Source organism: Thalassophryne amazonica, chromosome 6, assembly GCF_902500255.1.
Source record: "Thalassophryne amazonica chromosome 6, fThaAma1.1, whole genome shotgun sequence".
Lineage (NCBI taxonomy): Eukaryota > Metazoa > Chordata > Actinopteri > Batrachoidiformes > Batrachoididae > Thalassophryne > Thalassophryne amazonica.
In genome coordinates, this window is record NC_047108.1 from 95,075,291 (window position 1) to 95,101,603 (window position 26,313).

Below are 26,313 nucleotides of genomic sequence, written 5' to 3' on the forward strand. Positions count from 1 at the left end.
TGATTGCAGCATCAAGGAATCTGAGTGTCTGGGTTTGCAGTTGTCCTGGATCAAGACTAAGATCTAAGCTTTTAATGACTTCCTGGACTCAGCCATCATAAGTGTATCTGTACGTGGTGAAGGTGTTGAACTTGCAGACGTTCACTTATCTTGGCAGTGATATTTATGTATGTTGCACTTTTCTATTATATCAGAAGCTCAAAGCATTTCACAGTAATACCTCACATTCACCCATTCACACTCACACACAGATATCAGTGTGCTGCCATGCAAGGTGCTGACCCTTAGTGATTTTCCAGCCAGCCAGGGTTTGAACCGAGGATCCGCTGGTCTCAGGCCCTCTGCTTAACCGCTACACCATCACCTCCCTGCTGCCTTTCAGATTGAGACATCTGGAAAAAGCTTACTGGCTCATGAAGCTACTCGACAGAGGTGTTCAGCAGTGCTGATACCTTTGCAGGAGAGCAAAGGTCCAAGTCTTTAGAGTCATGGGGCTTCCTGGTTGTGAGACTAGGATGTCAATCATTGACCTAGGGGATACCTGTATGCCTTTGATACTCATCCTTTGTCTTTTCAGAGGATCTCTGTGAACGGCTGGAATGGATTTGTGTCAATCAAATGCTTACTTAGGAAGACACATATCACCAAGGTATCAGTTGCATTGTGATGGAACATCAGCTAAGACATTTTGGCCATGTTGCACGTTTCTCTGTGCATGATCCAGCCTACGGTGCTTAGGTGTTGAGGACTCCAGTAGCTGGAGAAGGCCAAGGAGACGACCTGTATTCACCTGGATGTGCTAAATAAATGGCTGTTTTTGAGAGGTAGAGATGGACCAGTTGTCTCGCTGGGTGGTTGCCTTCATGGACCCAAGAAGATTCCGTAGTATGGTGGATGTGTCCATACGCGGCACCAGTACATGCAGAACTGAACTGACCCTGATTTTCTATACCGACTATATGAGGGCCTGAAGTTGTCTTGCGTCTGGCATACTGTCCTTCATAAATGATGTCATGTGTTGTATAATATAAAACCCATTGCTTACTGCAGTAAATCAAGCACCGAGGATGTCTCTCACATATTTCAACAGATACACACAGCATGGCTGGAGAATCATAAGAGGGTAGCGTGGTTTGGCAGAGTGTAGACTAATTAACACCATTGAGGGAATACTTAATCACCAGCAGCCAAGATAATATAATCCCTAAAGATGGAGAGCTTCAGCACACATTGAATTACAGTATTGAATAAACACACAGCACACGTTCCCACCCTCCTGCTGTCACACACGTTAAGCTAGACAAGACCTCCTCCAAAAGACCGTACGGTCAGACCTGCTGCCACATTCAAGGTCGACAGCCCACAATGCAGTGCAGAGATGCAAACACAGTTAATACTTTGGCTTCTTTGTCTGTGTGATTTCCTAAACCGACACAGTGTGTCGGACTGCAGTTGACAGGTGAGCGCTTTCAGGAATCACAGTCATTGGTTAACAGTCTTTTCTGTCTCCCCACCTTTTGATCTCTTCTGCAGTATTCTGTTTGCAGACATTGAGGGTTTTACCAGCCTGGCATCTCAGTGCACAGCTCAGGAACTGGTCATGACACTCAATGAGCTTTTTGCCCGTTTTGACAAGCTAGCATCGGTAAGGAGCCACCGACATTCACTTTCTCCACCGTCTGTCCTAGTATACTCATAAAGGAAGACCTGTTTATGCATAACCTCATTCTCTGTCTTGTTCCTTTCTCTTGCCCATATTGTTTGTCTTTCTTTCTTTTTTTCTTAGGAAAATCACTGTCTACGAATTAAAATTTTAGGGGATTGCTACTATTGCGTATCTGGGCTGCCTGAACCTCGGGCTGACCACGCCCACTGCTGTGTGGAGATGGGGGTTGACATGATAGAGGCCATCTCGTGAGTAGAAATATGACGTGATTGCATGTTGAGGAGTGCAGAGCTTTTGCAGGAGTTTATCGAGACTTTATGTGCGGGATGTGTTTTTTGCAGGCTGGTACGCGAGGTGACGGGAGTTAACGTCAACATGCGCGTTGGCAGTCACAGCGGGCGCGTGCACTGCGGTGTGCTGGGGACTCAGGAAGTGGCAGTTCGGACGGGTGGTCCAATGATGTCACACTAGCCAATCACAATGGAGGCAGGAGGCAAAGCAGGGTGAGGGAAAATGGATGTTCACACGTTCACGTGGCACACCCCGTGTCCACCACATATGCAGACTCCTGCGTGTTTTGTCCCTTCTTGAGCGATCCACATCACCAAAGCCACACTGCAGTATCTAATATGGAGACTATGAGTGGAGCCAGGGTTTTGGAGGTGAGAGGAATGCCTATCTGAAGGAGAACAACATAGAGACCTTCCTGTACTTGCTGCAGCCAAAAAAGGGTCAGTGTGCAAACATACCCACTGTTCATTCCCATTCCAAAGAAAATATAATCCTGCTCAGAAAGATCAGTACCCATTATTTTTAAATACTGAATTTGGAAATATGTTTAGAATTATCGTATTGTCCCAAGTACACACTGGTGCGAGTTACGTACTGGAAAATCATTAACAACCATAATAATAGGGCAAAATGGTGGCTTAGTGGTTGGCACTGTTGCCTCAGAGCAAGAAGGTCATGGGATTGATTCTCACCTGTGGCCTTTCTGTGTGGAGTTTGGAGGTTCTCTCTGTGTTTGCGTGGGTTCTCCTCCGGGTGCTCCGACTTCCTCCCACATCCAAAGACATGCAGGATAGGTGGATTGGAAACTTAAAAATTGTCTGTAGGTGTATGTGCGGGTGTAAATGTGTTTGTCTATATGTGACCCTGCAACAGACTGGTGTCCTGTCCAGGCTGCTCCCCACCTGTTTAGACAGGTGCCACTCTAGGAAGAGTCTTGGTGAGTCCAAACTTCTTCCATTACAGATAACGGAGGACACTGTGCTCAGTGGGACCTTCAAAGCAACAGAAATGTTTCTGTACCCTTCCCCAGATTTGTGCCCCCAGACAGTCTTGTCTCTACAGACAATTCCTTTGACTTTATGCTTGGTTTGTACTCGGACATGCCTGTCAACTGTGGGGTCCTATATGTAGAACAGGTGTGTGTCTTTCCAATTAATGTCCAGTCAACTGAATTTACACCAGGTGGACTCCAGGTAAGCTGTTGAAACATATCAAGGATGATCAGTGGAAACAGGATGCACCTGAGCTCAGTGCGTGGCATGGCTGGTAAATACCTATGTACATGTGATTTCGTAGTTTTTGTTTTATTATTAATAAATATGGTAAAATCTAAAAAAAAAAAACAAAAAACACAACAACCGTTTTTTTTTCCAGTTTGTCATTATGGGGTATTGTGTGTAGGAGTTTGAGGGGAAAAAAATGAATTTCATCCATTTTGGAAAAAAGGCTGTAACATAACAAAATGTGGAAAAAGCAAAGCACTGTAATACTTTCTGGATGCACTGTAATTAAGAAGAAATACAGTGTATTACTTCATGATAAATCTGCTGAGATTAGGTAGTTCTCAAAGGAGTCTAGTGAGGGAAGACACCCTGCCAACTTCAGAGAAACAGTTGCTTTTTTTTGTTCTTCTCTTGGAGCAGAAAGAGGAGAAGGCAATGATGGCTAAGATGCAGCGGATGAGGGCCAACCTCTAACGAGGGTCTGATGCCACGCTGGGTCCCTGACAGAACCTTCTCCAGGACCAAAGACTCCAAAGTCTTCAGACAAATGGTGAGGCTAAATAATGACAGACTACCTTATAATGCACAGCAGATACCTCAGCGGATAGGGGTTGGGTTACCATTATACCAGGGGTGGGCATCGAGGGCCGAGACACTGCAGGTTTTCCTTGCAACCAATCACCTCAGCAGGTGGGTTTGCTGATGAGCTTCTCCCCTGAACATAAACACCTGATAGTCATTGAAATCGCCTGCTGAGGTGAATGGTAGCAAAGAAAACCTGCAGTATCTCGGCCCTTCATGGCACACGATTGCCCACCCCTGCACTATACAGTAGTGTTCAGAATAATAGTAGTGCTATGTGACTAAAAAGATTAATCCAGGTTTGAGTATATTTCTTATTGTTTACATGGAAAACAAGGTACCAGTAGATTTCAGTAGATTCTCACAATCCAACAAGACCAAGCATTCATGATATGCACACTCTTAAGGCTATGAGATTGGGCTATTAGTAAAAAAAAAGTAGAAAAGGGGGTGTTCACAATAATAGTAACATCTGCTGTAGTAAAAAAAAGTAGAGAAAAGTGGTGTTCACAATAATAGTAACATCTGCTGTTGAGGCTACAAACTCAAAACTATTACATTCAAACAGCTTTTTTAGCAATCCTGTGAATCACTAAACTAGTAGGTAGTTGTACATATAACCACAGTTTTTCATGATTTATCACATCTGCGAGGCATTAATTTTGTTGGGTTTGGAACCAAGATTTTGCTTTGTTTACTGCTGTGCTTGGAGTCATTGTCTTGCTGAAACACCCCATTTCAACGGCATGTCCTCTTCAGCATAAGGCAACATGAACCTTCAAGTATTTGACATAATCCAGACTGATCCATGATACCTGGTATGCGATATAGGCCCAGCACCATAGTAGGAGAAACATGCCCATATCATGATGCTTGCACCACCATGCTTTCACTGTCTTCACTGTGAACTGTGGCTTGAATTCAGAGTTTGGGGGTCGTCTCACAAACTGTCCTGCGGCCCTTGGACCCAAAAGAACAATTTTACTCTCATCAGTCCACAAAATATTCCTCCATTTCTCATTAGGCCAGTTGAGTGTTTCTTTGGCAAATTGTAACCTCTTCTGCACGTCTTTTATTTAACAGAGGGACTTTGCGGGCGATTCTTGCAAATAAATTAGCTTCACACAGGCGTCTTTCTAACTGTCACAGCACTTACAGGTAACTCCAGACTGTCCTTTGATCATCCTGAAGCTGATCAATGGCTGAGCCTTTGCCATTCTGGTTATCTTCTCTCCATTTTGATGGTTGTTTTCCATTTTCTTCCACACGTCTCTGTTTTTTTTTTGTCCATTTTAAAGCATTGGAGATCATTGTAGATGACAGCCTATATTTTTTGCACCTGCGTATACGTTTTTCCCCTCTCCAGTCAACTTTTTAATCAAACTACGCTGTTTCTTCTGAACATAGGTCTTGAACGTGCCCATTTTCCTCAGGCTTTCAAAGAGAAAAGCATGTTCAACAGGTGCTGGCTTCATCCTTAATAGGGGACACCTGATTCACACGTGTTTGTTCCACAAAATTGACAACTCACTGAATGAATGTCCACACTACGATCCCCTTTTCTACTTTTTTTTTTTTTACTAATAGTCCCAATTTCATAGCCTTAAGAGTGTGCATATCAGGAATGCTTGGTCTGTGTTGGATTTGGTGAGAATCTACTGGAACTCTACTGGTACCATTGTTTTCCCATGTAACAATAAGAAATGTACTCAAAAACCTGGATTAATCTTTTTAGTCACATTGCACTACTATTATTCTGAACACTACTGTATAAACCTGGGTTTGATTCCCAGTCATGCTTCCTGTATGCATATCTTGGACAAGACACTGTTCTTCTTTGTCCCAGTCCACACAGCTGTGAATGGGTACCAGACTTGCTGGATAACCTGCAGTGAATTACTGTTTTGTCCATGAAGCGTTGTAGTCTCTCATCCATTTCAGAATTCAGGAATCAGCACTGACACACAGTTTATAGAGAGCTTTCTACTTCTTCTTCTTACTATTGTATGAGTGTCAGAATTTAGACATTTTTGCATGTTACTTTGTTGTGTCTGAACACAGTGTGATCAGATGTTCCTCTCTGTTCTTCAGGGGATTGATGAGGCCTCCAGTAAAGACAAGTGAGCATCGTCTGTTGATGACATACAAACATGACACTGCTGCACTCTTTAACTGTGTTTTAACTTCTTTTGCTTCCTGCTGTGTGTGTGTGTCCTGTTATTCTCCAGCCGTTGCGTTTCAGGAGGCCATGAACCCGGAGGATGAGGGTGGATGAGTTTTTGGGACAGAGCCATCGATGCTCGCAGCATTGACCAATTAAGAAAAGACCATGTTAAGAAGTTCCTCCTCACTTTCCAGACCTCAAGCTTAGAGAAAAAGGTCCAACTGCTATTCATAATATTTTACGATTCTTAACTCACAGCTTGATCCATTTGAAATTCTTTCTTCTAGTTTCTGATATTCTTCATCTGTTTTTGTGACTCCAGTATTCAAAGAAGGTGGATGATCGTTTCGGAGGCTATGTTGCCTGCACTCTGCTAGTGTTTTGTTTATATCCTTCATACAGATTGTCATCTTTCCACAGTGAGTAGTTGTCTTATTGACATTAATTTATTATTGACTTTAATGTTTAAGTGGATTTTTTTTCTTTTCTTTCTTGCAGCACCCCAGTGGATGCTGGGTATCTACGCAGTATCTTCATCATACTTGCCAACATCCTCTTCATCTGTGCCATATACTCTTGCATTAAGGTACTACAACTTACTGACACACACAGAACAAATCGAGTGCACTGTGAAATACAAATAATATCAGAAATCCAGCTATACTTTTCCACAACTGTACAAATATAAAAGTTTGGGTTTTATCTTAAATAGGATCATTGTTTTTCCAAATATAAGCTCCAATCTTAAATTTAAGTTTGCAGCATGATTCCAAAAAAAAAAAAAAAAAAAAAAAAAAATAACTGAGACAAGGCAATTTTTAAAAGTAAGAACATAGAAAAATTATTTTAAGATTTAATCTTAAACATGCAGTGCAGCCACATTTGGGCATACAGGGAGTATTTAGGTATAGCTGTTTTATACGCCTGTCACACCTTGACATTTTAGACGTATGCTTTCTTGTGAAAAATTCTGTGAATACGCTAGATACGGCGAATAAGTTATGCAGCTGTCACACCATGACAATTTAGCTAGCGTAAGCCAACAGCCCTGTTTCTACCGAGTGGTCCGAGTCGGTACGGTACGAGTCGGAACGGTTAAGCTTGGCTTGCTTTTCCACCGCCAGCTGAACTCTTTTCTTTGGCAGGCAGAGCATGTACAACCCCTGGCAATAATTATGGAATCACCGGCCTCAGAGGATGTTCATTCAGTTGTTTAATTTTGTAGAAAAAAGCAGATCACAGACATGACACAAAACTAAAGTCATTTCAAATGGCAACTTTCTGGCTTTAAGAAACACTATAGAAAGTCAGGAAAAATAATTGTGGCAGTCAGTAATGGTTACTTTTTTAGACCAAGCAGAGGGAAAAAAATATGGACTCACTCAATTCTGAGATAAATTATGGAATCACCCTGTAAATTTTCATCCCCAAAACTAACACCTGCACCAAATCAGATCTGCTCGTTAGTCTGCATCTAAAAAGGAGTGATCGCACCTTGGAGAGCTGTTGCACCAAGTGGACTGACATGAATCATGGCTCCAACACGAGAGATGTCAATTGAAACAAAGGAGAGGATTATCAAACTCTTAAAAGAGGGTAAATCATCATGCAATGTTGCAAAAGATGTTGGTTGTTCACAGTCAGCTGTGTCTAAACTCTGGACCAAATACAAACAACATGGGAAGGTTGTTAAAGGCAAACATACTGGTAGACCAAGGAAGACATCAAAGCGTCAAGACAGAAAACTTAGCAATATGTCTCAAAAATCGAAAATGCACAACAAAACAAATGGGGAACGAATGGGAGGAAACTGGAGTCAACGTCTGTGACCGAACTGTAAGAAACTGCCTAAAGGAAATGGGATTTACATACAGAAAAGCTAAACGAAAGCCATTATTAATACCTAAACAGAAAAAAACAAGGTTACAATGGGCTAAGGAAAAGCAATCGTGGACTGTGGATGACTGGATGAAAGTCATATTCAGTGATGAATCTCGAATCTGCATTGGGCAAGATGATGATGCTGGAACTTTTGTTTGGTGCCGTTCCAATGAGATTTAGAAAGATGACTGCCTGAAGAGAACATGTAAATTTCCACAGTCATTGATGATATGGGGCTGCATGTCAGGTAAAGGCACTGGGGAGATGGCTGTCATTACATCATCAGTAAATGCACAAGTTTACGTTGATATTTTGGACACTTTTCTGATGTTTGGGGATGATGAAATCATTTTTCAAGATGATAATGCATCTTGCCAAAGAGCAAAAACAAACTGTGAAAACATTCCTTGCAAAAAGACACATAGGGTCAGTGTCATGGCCTGCAAATACGTGTAGTCCGGATCTTAAACCAATTGAAAATCTTTGGTGGAAGTTGAAGAAAATGGTCCATGACAAGGCTCCAACCTGCAAAGCTGATCTGGCAACAGCAATCAGAGTAAGTTGGAGCCAGATTGATGAAGAGTACTGTTTGTCAATCATTAAGTCCATGCCTCAGAGACTGCAAGCTGTTATAAAAGCCAGAGGTGGTGCAACAAAATACTAGTGATGTGTTGGAGCGTTCTTTTGTTTTTCATGATTCCATAATTTTTTCCTCAGAATTGAGTGATTCCATATTTTTTTCCCTCTGCTTGGTCTAAAAAAGTAATCGTTACTGACTGCCACAATTTTTTTTCCTGATTTCTTATAGTGTTTCTTAAAGCCAGAAAGTTGCCATTTGAAATGACTTTAGTTTTGTGTCATGTCTGTGATCTGCTTTTTTTCTACAAAATTAAACAACTGAATGAACATCCTCTGAGGCCGGTGATTCCATAATTTTTGCCAGGGGTTGTAGATGTTGAAATGCACGTCATCAAGTGTGCACACATTGTGGCACGGCCCCGCCCCTCCACACGGAAGCCAAACAGAGTAATTAACTTTTTTTTTTTGCCCCAGGGCAAAATATGGTCATCAGGTGTTGCGAAGACTTTGCGTCCATCCTTTCATCCATCGGTCTGTGGTCATCATGAGTCCAGTCCTATTACTGTCAGGGTCTTCAAATTCATAGGGAACATTCTTCGGATACAGACCTTGACCAAGTTCAAAGATGGCTAACCTTTTGACCTGTTTTAAGAGGTCAAAAGGTCACATTTTCCCTATTTTTATGCTCATACAGCCAAAGGTATTTAGCATTGCATTATATTTTTATTTTATTTTTGTCTTGGTGGATAAAAAAGTAAGTCCCTTCGGCTGCTCCCTTGTTTGCACTCGGGGTCGCCACAGCAAATCCGTGGTGGAGCTGCATGTTGAATTGGCACAAGTTTTACGCCGGATGCTCTTCCTGACGCAGCTCCACGTTACATGGAGAAACATGGCAGGGGTGGGGTTTGAACCTGGAACCTTCCACACTGATCCAAACATCTTTCTGTGTAAATATGTCATGTTACAACGTGGAGGCCTGCGGCTTATAGACAAGTACGGCCTATTTATGTAAACAATTTTTTTTTTGTTTAAAATTGGTTGATGCGACTTATATTAAGGTGCACTCTATATTCTGGTACAAATAAGATCCATTGAACCTCATATTTGGGCCTTGTTGACATCTTTTAACATGCTAAATGAATGACCATATATAGACAGACAGACAAACCAAAAAAAAAAGTTTTTAACAGTAAAAAGCAGGCAGCTACAATTACCAGAATAATTATGTAAAAAAAAAAGAAATCCAGCAAAAATATGTAAAGAGCAAACTAAATTTTACAGTATAAAACCAGTCATTTGCAATAAATTATTAATTACTATTGTTACTACAGTAACTACTTGTGCTACCATTTTGCTCCAGCTCCAGGTTTTTTTTCCCTACAAAAACAACATATTTTTGTTTGTTTCTTTAGCTGTTTGTTTTTGCAGTGCGCACTGACTGCATGATTGAAGTAGTGAATCTGTACATGGTGTGAAGTAGTGAATCTGTACCACTAATCACAGTGTCCTGATGGCCACTAGAGGTCACTCTTGCTTGTATATTTAATAAAGTCAAGTCCCTTCGGCTGCTCCCTTGGTTTGCACTTGGGGTCGCCACAGCAAATCCAAGTGGATCCACATGTTGAATTGGCACAGGTTTTACGCAGGATGCCTTTTCTGACACAACTCCACATTACATGGAGAAATGTGGCAGACGTGGGAGTTGAACCGGGCGCACTAACCACTTGGCCACCACCCTGCACTTGCTTGTATATTTAAAATATAAGTAATATTGTATCTACTGTTTTCTCTTGTGCAGCTCTTTCCAGCTGCAATGCAGACTGTTTCAAAGAAGATTGTCCAGTCGCGCACCAACAGTACGCTGGTTGAGTGTTTAGTATTATCCTCGTTTTCATCTCTGCCTTTGTCAATATGGTAAGATCAAAGAAGTCACCATCCCAAAGAGTTGACACCATGCCCACAAATTATCTCAACGTACTGGAAATATTCTCATGCATGCGTGTATGTGACTCTATTTCAGTTTGCCTGTGATACCAAGAGCTTGGTGGAATGTGTCGCTGAGAAGCTGAACACTTCCACAGCTATGGTGACGCCATGTTTGATCCACACCTTGAATGTGTCTACTGAAGGGGGCCTGGAGATCTGTCCTAGCCGAGGTCCCTCCTGTCCCTTTCCTGAGGTGAGCGTTTACTTTATGTTGCCAGTTCTTCATTTGTGGAGAAAATGTCACGTTTCCCTTTGGTAGATCTTTTAATTCGTGACTGGCGGATACTGCTGCCCTGTTTGTGTCAGTATTTCAGCTACAGCGTGCTGCTGACGCTGCTGGCATGCTCAGTGTTCCTGCAGATCAGCAGCATTGGGAAGCTGGCCCTCATGCTGCTCATCCAGCTCACCTTCCTGCTGCTGGTCGAGTGGCCTCAAGTAGCACTGTTCGACAACGCGGACCTCTTTGTCACCTCCAATGCCATGTAAGTGCTGCCGGCTGGGGACTCATCGTGATACACAAAATTTTAAGATTCATCAGTATAATGAACTGTTTATATGAGATATTGATAATTTTCCTTGCATGTTTTGATGATTCATACCTTAAATTAAAGCGTACCCTATTTTCCGGATTATATGTTGGACCAGAGTTTTAGTTGTATTACAAAAATGCATCATGAAGAGGAAAAAAATCAGTTGCTTTCTTTTTGAATCTTGGTGATACTGCTTCATGCAACAAGATGCAAATGAATTTATATATAAGAGAAACAACCCACTGGGGGAGGAGAAAATAACAGGCTAATTAATGTTATTGTAGGAAGCACATAGAAGCTTCTTGTCACCACTGAACAGTCTTAAAGAGGGACTAGCTTAAAAATAATTTTTATTTTATCTGATAAAACATACAAAAATATGCATTTTCCACCCTTTGTATGAGTTTTTTTGTTTTTGTTTTTGAACATTAATAAATCTATCAAATTAAAAAAACTGTAAAGAACAGCTCTGATTGGTCAGAAATTTAAAATTTGGTGTGGTTGACCAAGATCACGCCTTAATGTATCCATGTTGACTTTTATGTGTCAGACGGACTGACAAAAATTTCACAAAGTTTAGGTGCGATCAGCGTGACTGTGTTTGGGTGCATTGGCTGGCTGCTTGTCTAAAAATAGCGTCTGACTCACTCACTTACAGATGCGTCCACTAACGTGATGGCTGCACACAAAACCAAAGCCAAAAAAACTCGCTGAAAGATCCTGCAGTTCCAACATTACTTGACTACAGTAAGTGTTTAAAAACAGGGCTGAGCCACAGCAAAAATCTTAATCTGACCTGTTAAGCCGTTTCAGTTGGACTCGTCGTGACAGCCTGATGAAAACTTATCAACATCACGCATCCTGAATGTGGACAACGACTTCTAAAAATAGTTCCTTGTTGTGGCTGAAGAAATGTAGCGTTTTAAAAGAAGTACTCCTGTGTTTTCAGCCTAAACCAGAGAACGCTAACGTTTAATAGTGGAAGAGTCGCAGCTGCGCCTCAATCATTCACATGATGTCAGCGTTTATCACAGCGATCACTCAACTCTTCCCGTGATGAAAAAAAAACATCCCGTCATCCACCAGCACGAAAATAAAATAAAATAAAATCTAAAAAAAAGTTAAATTTCTCTGTTTGGCGTCTGTATAAGACGTGAAAGTGTCTCAGTGCTTACGGCTTGCTCCTGCAGTGTAAACACACAACCAGACACTGACGTCACACACACACGCATGTTCACCTCATTAAATGTAATAAACTTTTTAATTGATTATACATTTTTAAAAGATCATAGTTACGCTTACCTTAGCCTGGCCACCCTTCTTGTTGCGATTCCCACAAAGTGCAAACAGGTGAAATTCTGAGTAGTATGAAGCTTGTTTCCTCTCTTTATTTAAGAGTGTGGTCTTTCAGTTTGAGAACATGGTTTATTAATTTTGCCCATTCTCAAAGACCTACCAAGTCCTCCTCATTCAGATCTTCATCTTATTTTATGGCAGTTGGCATCCATTTTAAAGGTGCATGACTACCACCTTCTGCTCCGAAGTGTAAATTAAACAGTACAGTATACAGAACCATCTTGTAGACTGTGCCATCTTGTGGCCGAGGATGATAATGCAGTATTTTCTGAGATAAATGTTGCTTCGACATATAAGTCGCAAGACCAGCCAAATGAGTAAATAAAAAGCATGCCTTGCAGTCCAGAAAATACAGTAATAGACTGTGGTGATGTTCTCAATTGCATGCTTGATCAGTAGTGAGTAAATCTCGCTTGACTAACCATGAGCTCCTACCGCCACTGTCAGCATGTGGAGCGTTAAGTGCCTATTCATCCAAAACATGTAAGAGAAGCAGCTTACAGTGCTTGGCTACTGTTTCTGAACACTTGAAAATATTGAGTTGGTGTTTTCTTTTCATGACAACTGAAACATTGTTTTCAGGCAATAAATGGAACTTTGCGTTTTTACGTATAGCATTCTGCAATCGACCTGACAACGCTTCCTGATGGAAAATGCCGCTGTTTATACAGCTTTCCTCCCCAAACACAGCTGTCATTTGTGCGAAGCACATTTCAATCAAGACATTAAATGTAGTTTAACACAAGCTATTTTTATTGTTGTAATACTGAATGATTTTTACAATAAAGCCGTGACAAAAATGTGCACACAGTGCATACAGGATTACACAGCTGACGGCACCAGTGTTATCTACTAAATATCATCTTATTGTTCTGACTGTCACATCTGGGACATGTTTAAGGGACTTTTTCCACCTTTCTTTGAGCGACTTACAAGCATTTGTTGCAGTGTTATCCATAGATTCAGTCATGTCCGTGTATTTACACAGAGGATACATGTTGACATTAAACGTCTCTGCTCCCCACGGCATTCTACATGACCGCCTTGCGGAGTACTCAGCGTGCATGCACCTAACAATGTAATAACAGCCTGTTGAATTTTGAAATATAATTTGATTATAGTGCTATGTTGAAGTTTTGCATATATAAAAAACTTGTGCTAATTGTTTTTTTTTTTTTATCCCTTTTCAGTGAATTAAATGAAACTAGTACTCAATGGTAAGATTTTCAATTTATATTTAAAGATCCACTACACTCAAAAATATTATTTATCTTCAGGATTGTTTCATTTACACCAGAGATGAAAAACGTCAGCTTCAGTGAGTAAGGGTCCAGCCGTGTATTTAGGGAATAACCCTGCTGTGTCTGATGATTTGCGGACGTTCGTGCTGGATTTTACGGTCACGTCAGCGGAGCCGGTAAAACGGCTATTTGCAAACGTCGGCAAATCATCAGACACAACAGGGTTATTCCCATTCTAATCCAATTCCATTATTTGCAGGGTTTATTTTTCTGTAAGTAATTCTGTAAGCAACAGCGTCTTCATGCCAAACTGGAAATTCTGTGAGCAGCAGACCCACAGATTTATCCATCTCATCAGCTGCACTGAGTTAAATCCATCAATCCATCCATCCATCCATCCATTTTCTTCCGCTTATCCGAGGTCGGGTCGTGGGGGCAGCAGCTCAAGCAAAGCTGCCCAGACCTCCCGGTCCGCATACACCTCCCCCCAGCTCCTCTGACAGAACCACATCATCCGCAAACAGCAGAGATGAGATTCTGTGGCCAGGTCTGACCGGCTTCCTCCCCTCCCAGCGGGTCCAACTCACCACCATGGGGATCGGTCGACAGCTCAGCCCGAGTGTCTGCCACGTGTCACAGACACTCTTTACCCGAGTGTCTGTGACACGTGGCCGAAGGTCAGATGATACGACTACAAAGTCGTATCATCGACCTCCGGCTCAGGGTGTCCTGGTGCCACGTGCACTTATGGACACCCTTGTGCTCAATCATGGTGTTTGTGATGGACAAACTGTGACTAGCACAGAAGTCCAACAACTGAACACCACTCGGGTTCAGATCGGGGAGGCTGTACTTCCCGATCACCCCCCTCCAGGTCTCACTGTTGTCGCCCACGTGGGCGTTGAAGTCCCACAGGAGAACAATGGAGTCCCCAGTCGGAGCACTATCTAGTACCCCTCCCAGGGACTCCAAGAAGGTTGGGTACTCTGCACTGCCGCTCGGCCCATAAGCCGAGACAACAGTGAGAGACATGTCCCCAACGCCAGAAAAGTGGAGCGTCCAGCCCCTCTCCAGGAGTTGGGTACCAGAGCCCAAGCTGTGTGTGGAGGTGAGCCCGACTATCTCTAGTCGGTACCTCTCAACCTCCCGCACAGGCTCAGGCTCCCCCCTAGCGAGATGACGTTCCACGTCCCAACAGCCAGGGGCTGTGAGCGCGGACCGGGCCACCCGCTCTCGACTGCCACCCAGTCCTCTCTGCACCCGACCCCCATGGCCCCCTCTGCAGGTGCTGAACCCACAGGAGGGCGGGCCCACATCGCTCTTTCGGGCTGAGCCGGGCTGGGCCCCGTGGGCTGAGGCCTGACCACCAGGCGCTCGCGCGCGAGCCCCAGGCCTGGCTCCACAGTGAGGCCCCGGCTCCCCCATACCGGGCGACGTCTTGGTCCTTGATTTCGTATCGGTTATGGGAGCTTCTGAACTGAATTGCCCTTAGTCTGACCCGTCACCTGGGCTTGTTTGCCACGGGAGACCCTGCCAGGAGCACGAAGCCCCCGACAACATAGCTCCTAGGATCATCTGGGTAAGCAAACTCCCCCACCATGATAAGGTGGCAGTTCGAGGGGAAGATCAATCAATCCAGTTAAATGCATTAAATCCACACATTTCAGCACCGTCCTTGCTGCACTTGTTTCTGTCACTCTCAGCTGACAGTGCCATTGGTGACAGCGCCATTGGTGACACCTGTGCAGCAACGCGGTCAGGGGACGGAGTAACACATCAAATGTGAAGTGGTTTTAATATTTTGCCACCATCCATGCGATATTTTATGGTCTGAAATCTCACACGATTAACCAATCAGATTTGCGGAAAAAATGTAATTGGATTAGAACGCCTCCTCCTGTGCAGCTAAAGCAAGTGATTTCACTGATTAGCTCATCTTCCTGCTTAAAGAGTTGAACTGGTTAAAATCAGCTGGTTGAGTCTGTGGATGGAACAAATTTGTGGTAGGACTTTTACTCACTGAAGCTGGAGTTACCCACTTCTGATTTTCACAAGACACTATGATGTATACCTCCAGTTTGTTACTGTAGTACATTTTGCACACTTCTCTCCTAAAGGTCATGGATTCCTTTGCAACTACCTGAAATTTGATTTTTTCACATTTTTTTGGACAAGCTCAGTGTCCCATCACTGAAAAAGGCAGCCAAAGCTCCCCCCCAAGACATGGGCCATAAACATGACATCATTGTAAATCTGGCTACCAGCTTCCAATATTTAGCCATGGTGGCTAATAGGTACCACACTTGGCTGGGCAGGTAACCTGCAATGGATTGGTGTCCAATGTAGGGGGAGTTATAGACTCTTATTTGCTTGATGCTACAGTATCTGGGAATAAGCTTGATGGATGTCATGGCATCTTCTGCAGTAATATGGGATTTAATATCTTCTTTTAAGTGGGGGGAGGGTATTATTTTAACAAGAGTAACATGAAAACTAAAGTAAGACGATATTGGAGTGATGGAGAAAATAAACCAATTTATTATGATGCCATTAAGTTCTTGAAGAAGCAAGAAGCTTCTTCATTGCATTGCCGTGTTTTTGTGCCTTCACATGCAAACCCACAAACGTTTGACCCAGTGCATGTTTTCTGACAAAAACGTTTTCCACACATTATGCAAGTTCAACTGATTTCCCTTTTTATATACAGAGTAGCTGCACTCAAATTTTAACAAAATCTTCATCATGGCTCTTTCCAGTATGTAAATATATTATTTATTATGAACTATTTATGTTTGTTTTATCTTTGCACTCTTAGGTCCAGTTTCAATGAAACTGCAAACCAGTGGTAAGATTTCATCCAAGTATTACTTCTGTTTTGACCCTCTCTCATTCTGTACCTCTATAAAAACTGTTAACACTTATTTGTCCATGTGTCGATTATTTTGCAGCACATTTGCTGTGACCAAAGTGTCCCTGAGGGTCATGACCCCTGTGATCCTCACAGTGTTCGTTCTGGCGCTGTACCTTCATGCCCAGCAGGTTGAATCCACTGCACGCTTAGACTTTCTGTGGAAACTGCAGGTACCAATAACATCCACTGGAGGGTGCTATCTTGTCTCTTTAGCGACAATCCCTTTACACTGCTGCATTAAAAGCAGTCATACACCTGACTCACAAACATTTTTAAGCAAATATTTGCTTTGTTAATTAATGTACATCCACCAAAAAAATCCACTTTCATTCCCAGGCCACAGAGGAGAAGGAGGAGATGGAGGAACTGCAAGCCTACAACCGTCGTCTCCTCCATAATATTCTGCCTAAGGATGTAGCTGCTCACTTTCTGGCACGAGAGCGGCGCAACGATGAGTTGTATTACCAGTCCTGTGAGTGTGTGGCCGTCATGTTCGCCTCCATCAGCAATTTCTCTGAGTTTTACGTCGAGCTGGAGGCCAACAATGAAGGAGTAGAATGCCTCCGACTTCTCAATGAGATCATCGCTGACTTTGATGAGGTAAACTTTGCAACTATTCTATAAAGCTCCTCAATTGTGTTTCTCTCTATGAATGTTCAAAAGCTGCTTTGTGCTTCTTTATCAGCCTTTATTTATTTTTAATCTCAGATCATTAGTGAAGAGAAGTACAGGCAGCTGGAGAAGATCAAGACCATTGGCTCCACCTACATGGCGGCTTCTGGTCTCAATGACTCCACCTATGACAAAGAAGGTCGTACCCATATTACTGCACTGGCTGACTATTCTATGAGATTGAGGGAACAGATGAAATACATTAATGAGCATTCCTTCAACAACTTCCAGATGAAGATAGGTAGGGGGGGTGTACTCATGCCTTCTTAAAGACAGCATGTAGAATGTAAGGACATAGCGGATTTGATTTGATGGAATATTTATTCTTTAACTCACCAGGTCTGAACATTGGACCTGTGGTAGCGGGGGTTATTGGGGCACGGAAGCCTCAATATGATATTTGGGGAAACACAGTTAATGTGGCCAGTCGTATGGACAGCACAGGTGTACCTGACCGTATACAGGTGAGTGAACAGACTATTTGGCACATGTAGGTTTTTAAATAAGCAGATAGCTCAGTAGATAAAGAGCAGTAGAGACCCTGAAAACTTTTAATAAACCTGAGTTTCTGGCACGTTTACATAAAACAAACACAATAACAGTGTCTGTAAACGCAGAGAATATATTCACGAGAGTTTTAGGCACAATATACAAAGAGCTTAAGACTGTTGTCCATGTGCAGCAGTTAAAGTGCAGGCTCATCAGAGCGTCTCAATGCATTTCTCCTGTCATGAAATGTTTCCCATAATGCACTGCTAAAACCTTCAAAATTAGTGCATTACTTTAAAACTAAAACATATAGCTGATATTTTCACTTTATAAAACCCAGATGTGACGTTAATTTAAATAACTTGTCTGGAATTAGTTTGGTTAAAATTTTAACCATAAGATAAAACTGTATGCCTGTTGATGACTTGCATGATATGCGGGCGAGTCATTATGGTGTAATAATACCTAGAGTCACTAGGTCTCTTTTGCTGAGAGAAAGCTAATCTGACACAGAAGTGCTGGCTCGTTGTGTCAGTAGCTGCTAGTGTACTGAAATCAATACTAAAAGTTATTGGTTTAGCTTTTATCTGTAACGTCTGCTAAATTTTTTAGGGGTTTATCCATTTAGCTTTATAAAAGATAACTTTTCAGTTAGCAGATTAACTGTTATCAAAGCTAACTTTTTGGTTAGCTGTGCCCACCACTGGTGACTGCCATCCCGGACTTGGGGGGTGCCCATAGTCTGGTGGATGTGTTACTGTCTGGCACCAGTACATGCTCCCAGACTTGATATGACTTGTAACCAGTAATGTTGGAGAAGAAACCTGTATCGGACTAGCATCCTAGAAGGATACTGAGAACACTGACCCTCACACTTGAAGTGTTTTATAAGCTGGAGCACCATCTTGTGGTTATTAGATTGAAATACAAATGTTTTGAGTTATATCGAAACATATACAGTTCATTCTAGCATTACGCTAGGTATGTATAAAACCAGATGGTAGACTTGAGCATTTCTCCTTACACTGTAGTGAAATTATGGGTGAAAAATCCATGGATCTCACAGACACTCCCAGATATCATATGTGCAATAGTTTCTCAGTTATTGAAAAAAATGGCCAAAATAAAATCCTGGAAAAAAAAACAACAACAAAGTGAGGTATGCCAACATCTGGATCTGGATTATCCATCAGATTTAATGGGGTGTTCATTTTATAGCAGCCAATACTTTCTTCAGGTTTCTTTGGGTCCATCAAAATTGCTTTTTATTTTATAAGATGGTTGTCCTGTTTAGAAATTCATGGGACATTTAAATCTGACTCCTTCCATTCTGCTCACAGGTGACTACAGATCTCTACCAGGTGCTTGCCAGCAAGGGGTACGTGCTGGAGTGCCGTGGTGTTGTTAAGGTCAAAGGTAAAGGGGAGATGACAACCTACTTCCTGAATGATGGACTGCCAAACAGTTAACAGCCACGGCGACAGCAGTTTGGGGACGATCCGCCGCTGCACACACACGAAACTGCTGGGCTTGGACTCGCAGTGCGAGCGAGTGGCTGAGAACTACAAACGCCATCACTTGAATCTCAAGCAAAGAGGGGGGAAGACCTTCAAAAGGAAATCGTTCTTGATGAGAAGAAAATGTTCTTGTTTGAGCGGTGTCGTGGCGCGCGTACATGTTGAAGGACAAGTGTTGTTCTCGTGTCTAGCCTCTCTCTCAGGCTTCTTGAAAGATGCAAAGTTTGTTTATTTAATACGCCTTTTAGCCTGTGTCAAAAGAAGATAAATGCTGTACATAAGGCTACTTTTTTAAATTTCACTTCTTTTTTTTTTTCACCAGTAAATTTTTGTTTTTTATTTTAAATTTCACGACTTAGTAACAGGTACTCATGTTTTTTGTTTTGTTTCTGGATTATTTATTTCAATCTTGATGTTTTTTGCAAGAGATCCTTTATGAAAAAATATGAATACATACGTGCACAAATATCCAGTTTATTACACGTTTATGTGTGTATGTACATGCATATTTGTGTGTGTATGAATATATGTATAAACTGAGGAGGAATATATTGACCAAAGACAAAAGTATTTAGGAAAAGCAAGAGAAGACATGTCTGATATGTTCTGGTTAAAGTCAGCGATGATCACAAACTCTTTTGCCCGGCTGCTGGCAGCAAAGGTGCTGCTTTAGTTCCATATAATATTTAATTTTGTCTGACATTTATTCCACAAAGAGTTGATCACATGAACTATATCTAGATTATATTGCCTTTAAACATTTGACTAAATTTCTAAAGTCTGTTTTAGGAAGGTGATGTTTGGAAATATATATATTTTTGGAATTGCTGCAGTTGGGATTAGATCGCCTCTTTTCTCAGATCATTTCAAGCCAGTACACAGCAGCCGCAACTCTTCGGTCCCGTTCAGAGAAGCTTTTTTTTTTGTGTGTGTGTGTTTTTGTTTTTGGTTTAATGAAGGTAATCGGATGAACACGTTGCTCCTGAGCCACTGGGTGGGGGTGGGTGGGCCTTTGATTGTGGTACCGCACAGCCTGATTCTTCTATGAAGAAGAAATAGATGAAGGTGAGACATATATGTATAGATTTTTGACTGAATACTGTGCTTCGTAAACATGAAGGGGTATAACTATTTTCACTGTGAGGTTTTTATGATACAGCAAAACTGCTTTCTTGCCAAACATAACTGCTTTGAAGCATGTCTGATTGTGGTATCTTTTATTTATTTATTTCTATCTTTTTGTTTGTTTGTTTTTATCGTAAGCTATTTTGCATCACTTCTGTATTCACCATTTGTATATTCTTAATGTTATTATTATGATGATTCTTACGACTTATTATGCTTATTATAATTCCATTCCAATGAAAACGTTTCAATGACCAGCACGCTTTCTTGTAAAATGCCAGTTGTAAAGCTCAAGCTCACTGGTACCAACTGATCAACTGCAGCTGTTAAATTGTGATGTATGGACGCAGTGTTTCCACTGGAGTTGTTGTGTAACGCTTAATAATAGCCGTTGGCTGCCTTTGCAGCGAAGCACCAACGTAATACAGAGAGAATACACTGTGCTTTGGGTTTTTTTTTTGTTGTTTTTAATTCATGCCACTACTGCAGCATTGTAAATCATTTAGTTAGTAACTCAGAGCACATAAAGCCCACTATGTAATGAAAAGAACACTGCATCATAACAGGCCTCCACTTGTGTTACTGTTCCAGTCTTTCAATGACGGTGGAAATAATTGCTGAGTTTGATTGCCTTAAGTTAATGATAAACAACAGATTAACACTAAAAAGGAACTGTGCCTGCTTGCTTGCCCTGTCTGGACTGGTGGTGTTTGGGCCGAGAGAAACGGATAAGGGCTCGTTGAGAATTTTCACGAAATGCTCTCGTTCACTTTTTTTTTTTTTTTTTTTTTTTCTGCCTGTGCATCCAACTCCACTTTTGTGTAACTGAGAGGACTGGCCCTTGCATAGCTCTTCCGCCACATTAACCACTGACCACCAACAGTTGATCAAGTTTGTACCAAAGCCAGCTCGTGCAGCCTTGTGCTATTGGTCCCTCCTGTGCAATGATATTTGGCCTTGGGCATGTTGGGAGCATCAGAGGACAGAACACCTTTGGGGGAAGCGCCAAAGGTCATGTGAACTCTGTGACTAACAAAGAGTGGTTTGCATAAGCAAAGAATTTCTAAAAGGGATAGTTTACAACGATGTGCATTGTATGTATTCTGTTTCTATTAGCTGTCCAGACTTGTGTTGTTAACTTGGGATGTTCTTGGGAGCGGGAGAAGGGAGGAAAGTTGTCCCCCCCACACTACTGAAACAGTGTTTTGCTCAGGCCTGAAAAATCCTTTGTTTTATTTGTACTTTCCAACAGTTGGAGTTGAATGGGGAATGTTCTGAAAGGTCGACAGAAAGGAAGAGATGAGGACTCTGACAAAGAGAAAAATAACATTTCCCCTTGAAGAAAAAATAATAAAAAAATATATATATATATATATATATATATCAACTTTGTGTCAAACTTGTTAATTACTAATGATTTAATTGCTTAAAATGTATGTTGCTCACAGTAGCAGCTGGCTATCATTACTTTAAACATTTATGTCTTTGCATATTTGCAACCCAGTCTCACGGCAGTTTGTGGTGGTATTACGAAAAGTACATTAATCTATGGTTTTGTGACGAGGCATGAAAATGGGGTGCTTTTTGTGATGGAAGCACGAACTGTGGGGTGATGGGGGTTATGGTTAGGTTTAGGGGAGGGGGCACATGGCTATGGTTAGAGTTAAGAGAAGGGTGAGGATTATAAATAGCAAAATGGAAAAACTCATGGGGCACTTTTTGTGATGAGGGAAAACAAAAAAACAGACTGTGCTGCATACTTTATATGTCTTTGTTGTACATTGCTTATTTGTATTTTTTTTTTTATTTTATTGTTACTATGGCCAAAGCAGATGGTCACAACACTGAGTCTGTTCTGCTTGAGCCTTCTTCCTGTAATCAAAAAACACCTACGAGAGCCTTTCCTTAATCCCTTTTGCCTGTGTTTGATTTAATTTTGATGTATTTGGAAGTTCAGTGTGTAGATAAAATGTAAAACTACACCACATTAAATAGGTACAAGTAAAATTTGGAGGATAATAGAGAAGGCCTCAATGTGGGGGGGTCAGAGGATGGGTAAATGGGTAAGGTTTACACCTTACTCCTGTGAATCACCTTGGGGTGTCTTAAGTTGTGCTGTAATGCTGCATAAATAAAATAAGTTAAGGAGTAACTTTATTGGGGATGGCCAGAGCTTGCTACATCCGATTGCCAAAAACATCCAGATTACTTTATTCTTACATATTTAACAGGAAATCAAACCATTTAAATGGAAATCACAAACTGGATTTGATGTGGGTATAATCACAATAATAATAATAATGCTTGTGTAACTTTAATCTGGTGTAATATTGAAAGAAAATTTACAAATGGCAAGTATTGTTTACACACACATTTTTGTGTGGATAGTTGTCTCCTCCCACATAATTTTCACCACCTTTGTCGCCCCACTCCCCCATCTCAGTGCTTAGATGTTTGCCTCATTATGTGAACAGATTCCTTGACTCCTTCAGATTCTTCACAGAAATGTCTGTAGATATCGTTTGTTTTCTCTGAGACTGTTTGTCTGCAACAATATTGCAGAAATTGTTCTCTTTCAATGACAGTTTTACTGAACTGTCCAGGTTTTCTGGAAACTGAACACCCATGTGCAACACTTATTCTTTCTGATGCTTCATAGCAGCTGCTGGACATTGAAACACTTATTGTATCCCAGTAGCATCAAGTACACATAGATGTACACACAAAAGTCCTTCACCAAGGAAGTCATACCTCCATTGCTGTCTGTTAGCTTGTTGGTCAGCCACATCTCAAAATGATGAATGGAAATTTAGTGGAGAGGATGGGTCAAGTAATTGCATTTTAGTGAGGATCCAGAACTAGGGGTGGATCATGCTTATGATGTTTGATCATAAGCATGATCCATGTTTATAATATAAACATATACATATTATTTGAATATGTTTATCTGTCAGTCTTCCTTTGATCCTGATCAACAGAACTGACAGATAAACATAACTGGTGAAATAAAAAAATTAACAATCAGGATCAAATCTCGGCCATCCGAAATAAAGGCCAGTGATCAGGATCAAAGATTACAGTCAACTATCAGACGAGCTATGAGTGATCAGATTCACAAGTCATCAGTCAGAAGGATACTATAAGAATATTAGAGATCAAAGCCATGAAAAAGACAAAAATTGAATGTCAAAAGAGATGCAAACTGGACTGTTGGCACTCTGACAGCTGGTCTGTTTTTAAATCCTAGTGCTTTTTTTTTTGCAAGCAAAAGAACATATGGCAACAATACTGCACACATAAGGAAGGACTAATAATGAAGTTTACTTACGCAACAACAGCTTTGTTATTTCTTTGTTCTTCAGCCTCTAAACTTTTAAATGTAAATATATTTTTCATATATTGTGAGGGCAGCACGGTGGCCTCACACAGCATGAAGGTCCTGGGATTGCTTCCCACCAGGTCCTTTCTGGGGATGCACGGTGGATTAGTGGTTAGCACTGTTACCTCACAGCGAGAAGGTCAGGAGTTTGATTCCCACCAGTGGCCTTTCTGTGTGGAGTTTGTGTGTTCTCCCTGTGTTAGCGTGGGTTCTCTCCGGGTGCTCCGGCTTCCTCCCGCATCCAAAGACACGCAGGTTAGGTGGATTGGGAACTTTAAAATTGTCCATAGGTGTGCGTGCGGGTTTGAATGTGTTGTCTGTCTATATGTGGCCCTACGACAAACTCGCATCCTATAATCACTGCTGACTGCTGGGATAGGGTCCCCCACGACCCTTAATTGGACTAAGTGGTTAAAGATGAGCGAGTGAGTGAGTGGTCCTTTCCGTATGGAGTTCACAAGTTCTCCTTGTATTTGTTGTAACTCTCCAGGTGCTCCTTCTTCCTCCAAAGACGTGGGTTACGTGAACAGGAAACTCTAAATTGACCGTAAGTGAACGTGTTTGTCTATTCGCGGCCCTGCACCCTGTCCAGGGTGTACCCCGCCTCTCATCCAGTGACCCTTAATTGGAATAAGAGGGTACAAAAAAAATGAATAAATACAGTCAGATTATAAACCACACAGAAACCTAAACTGTTGAGGAAATATTAATCTTTAATGATGAAAATAATACACCACAAGAGGGCAGGCCTTGACCAAGAAGAATCAAGCTCTCAGTCTGAAGTTCACCCAAACCCTCCAGCTTTTTCTTGCTGTGGATTTTCTCACAGCCAAACAGGAAAAAACATCTTCACAGGGCTATCAGAAGAAGTTGAATTCCTGTTTTTTCTTTGCCATCTGTTTCACAAACCTGCAAAAGAAATGTAGATGACACCGATGGAATACAACATCATATAGGGAAAAGGGTTACATAAATATTATGTATAACTGTTACACACATTGTCATCTCACTGTACTTTTTGGGAAATCGTTGGACTCGGGTCCACGGTTCAGGGAGTTTTTCCTCAGACAGCCACCATCCGTACTGCTGGCTGTCTGTCACAGGGCTGACGTAAAGCTGGTTTGAGTCTGCAGGAGGAAGAGACTCATTGAACAACTTGATTCCTTGTCACCTTTCAAATGTAATTATAATGGAATTAAACTGCCATTTGATCTCCGGTGACTCAGAACTCCAAAACACAAACAGATCATCGATATTTACACATAAAACCCATTTAAAAAATCTGTTACATGCATAAAAGCCACCAGTTATTTTTGTCCTTCTGTCCACAAATCAAACTTTATTTCTGTTGCACTTTTCATACAAAGAAAATGCATGGAGAAAAAAAGTGATTTTACAATGCAACAGTACAATAAACCCCACCAAACAATACCCCACCCCACCCTATCAGAAAACAGAACCTAGAAATAAATTATGCCATTATCAATCAATCAATCAATTTTATTTATATAGCGCCAAATCACAACAAACAGTTGCCCCAAGGCGCTTTATATTGTAAGGCAAGGCCATACAATAATTACGTAAAAACCCCAACGGTCAAAACGACCCCCTGTGAGCAAGCACTTGGCGACAGTGGGAAGGAAAAACTCCCTTTTAACAGGAAGAAACTGTTGTGTGGGCCGCCAGAAGAGGAGGTACTGCTGGCCCACCACCAGAGGGCGCCCTGTCTGGAGTGCGGGCTCCAGGCACCAGAGGGCGCCGCCTCACAGGAGCAGCCAGGGTGACAGCTGTCACGCATCACCTGCAACAGCTGTTACCAATCACCTGATCAGCAGGGGTACATCAGCAGGACAACGTCTCCACCTCTTTGCCGAGATATCGCTCTACCTGGAAGGTAACGTTCTCAGCTGATTGTGTTTTTTCCAACGAGAGGTGGAGGTAGTTTTCCTGCCGTGTGGATTGCTGGGTGCAAACGCGCCCACATTTAATTGTTTTTTTGTTCCTCGCCAGCAGTACCAGGTCCGACATGCGGAGGCAGTGGCCTCCTGGGAGTTCGGGACTTGGCGGCTCCAGTATTCCCGGGGTCTGGTGGCGGAGGAAATCGTGTGGTTCCGGTTCTAATTTGGACAGACGTCTTCTATCTTCGAGCCTGCCCACACGACACCTTTTGTGTTTTGGCTTTTTGTCTATTGTTGTAATCTGTTGTGTTTGTTGTGCCCATTCACAACAGTAAAGTGTTGTTATTTGACTTCCTCCATTGTCCGTTCATTTGCGCCCCCTGTTGTGTGTCCGTGTACCTACACTTTCCCAACAGGATATCTCGGCCAACGTCATGGACCCCGAGGGGCGTCAACCGGCCGTTGAACGGCCAATGGAAGAGCAGGGCGCACAGGCGTCTGCAGGAGGAATGATCGGTGAGTTGCAGCGAATCCTCACCGCTTTTACGGCTCGGCTGGATCTGATGACCGAGCAGAACGTCCTCCTTAACCGCAGGGTGGAGGCTCTCGCCGCGCAGGTGGAAGCGCGCCCTCAGGGCGCTGCTGCGGCTCCCCCTCCTGTCGATCCTGTGCGCAATAGTGACGTTCCACAGGTCGTTCAACGACCCCTCCCACCTTCCCCTGAAGCATACATAAGCCGTCCAGAACCGTACGGGGGTTGTGTGGAGACGTGCGCGGACTTTCTTATGCAGTGTTCGCTCGTCTTCGCACAACGTCCCGTCAT

General features: G+C 42.2%; 1 pseudogene; it reads left to right on the plus strand.

The window, feature by feature from the left end:
* The first annotated feature begins 830 nt into the window (after positions 1-830).
* Positions 831-21,588, plus strand: LOC117511495 (annotated as a pseudogene).
* Positions 21,589-26,313: the final 4,725 nt, after the last annotated feature.